Below are 1385 nucleotides of genomic sequence, written 5' to 3' on the forward strand. Positions count from 1 at the left end.
AGCAACACGAGCAAGAAAAACTTACTCCTGGAGTAATCTACAGGGTCCTTTATGAATCTGCTCTTTATGAAACCCAGATCTGAGCATATTTCTCCAAGTTTGGCCCTGTTACAAAACTCAGACTGTCCAGAAGTAAAAGGACAGCAGAGGCTATGCCTTTGCGGAATTTGAGTCTGAAGATGTTGCCAAGATAGTTGCCAAAACAATGAACAACTACCTTTTTGGTGAAAGACTCTTGCGGTGCTGTCTTCTGCCACCTGAAAAGGTACATGAAGAACTTTTTAAAGAGTGGAATGTTTTATTTAAACAACCTTCATATCCAGCAGTGAAACAGTATAATCAGAATCAGACACTTCCGCAAAAGTTACGGATGGAGAAGTGTTTTAAAAATAAATTACTCAGGAAGAGAATAGCTGAAAAAGGAATTGATTCTAATTTTCCTTCATTGATTTTATGGAAAAAGGAAAAATTTTCAAACACTGATTTTTCAGAAATCTACAAATAGCCAGGTTTTACCTAAGAAGAAGAAGGTTTTAGCCACTCCTAACACTCTTGAGAAGACTGTGGATAGCCAGGGCCCCACACCAGTCTGTATACCAACATTTTTGGAGAAACAAGAATCTGAAGTGGTGGAAATGAATGATGATGACAAAGATAATGAAATAATTTTCAAACAGCCTGTATCGAGTGTAAAAGAAAAAATACAAGAAACTCAAACACCTAAATAAATGTTTAGGGAAAAAAAGACAACCATAAAGCAATCAATGATTCTGAATGTCTTATGTATAATATTTCTCATGAAAACTGTGGTGATTTTGTTATGAGGGATGACTCCATATTTTACTAGGTACAATGAAATGCAACCATTGACAAGATTTTTGGAGGAAAAACATACCGTGTATTCAAGTCAGTAGGAAAGCAATTTATTTCGGTTTGCCTGCCCTTGCTGAAATACAGAGGTGCATACCAGCTTTCAGTGGGCTGAACTCACATGCTGTTTGCACTGATCTCTTGTAGCTTTTTTGTTTTTGTTTTAGATTTCATAGATCTCTTTATTTACTCTGCCTGGAGAGAAGGGTCACCATTAACTGCAGGCTTTAGTACTAAACTACAGCCTTTTTTGTTAACACCAGGTAAAGACCACCAATCTTGCTTGACCATCAAAACAAAACAAAACCAAAACCCTTGATTTGGCCTGGAATTGATCTAGTCACTCTAGAAATCCTCCAGTGAGAATTTAGCTGAGATAAGTTAACTTGTCACAATCACCAAGGTCTAAGTCAGGAATCAGAATTTTTCACACTAATGCACTCTACTTTCATTATTTTAAAAAGGAGGAAAAAAAACTAGAAAAAAATGTTTTAAGTAAATGCAAGTGCAGCCAA

At 36.3% G+C, this 1385-nt stretch overlaps 1 pseudogene; it reads left to right on the forward strand.

Annotated features, from left to right (window-relative positions):
• The first annotated feature begins 5 nt into the window (after positions 1-5).
• On the forward strand, positions 6-716 carry LOC103584261 (annotated as a pseudogene).
• The last annotated feature ends 669 nt before the right edge of the window (positions 717-1385 follow it).

This window comes from Galeopterus variegatus, unplaced genomic scaffold (genome assembly GCF_000696425.1).
Source record: "Galeopterus variegatus unplaced genomic scaffold, G_variegatus-3.0.2 Scaffold48287, whole genome shotgun sequence".
NCBI lineage: Eukaryota > Metazoa > Chordata > Mammalia > Dermoptera > Cynocephalidae > Galeopterus > Galeopterus variegatus.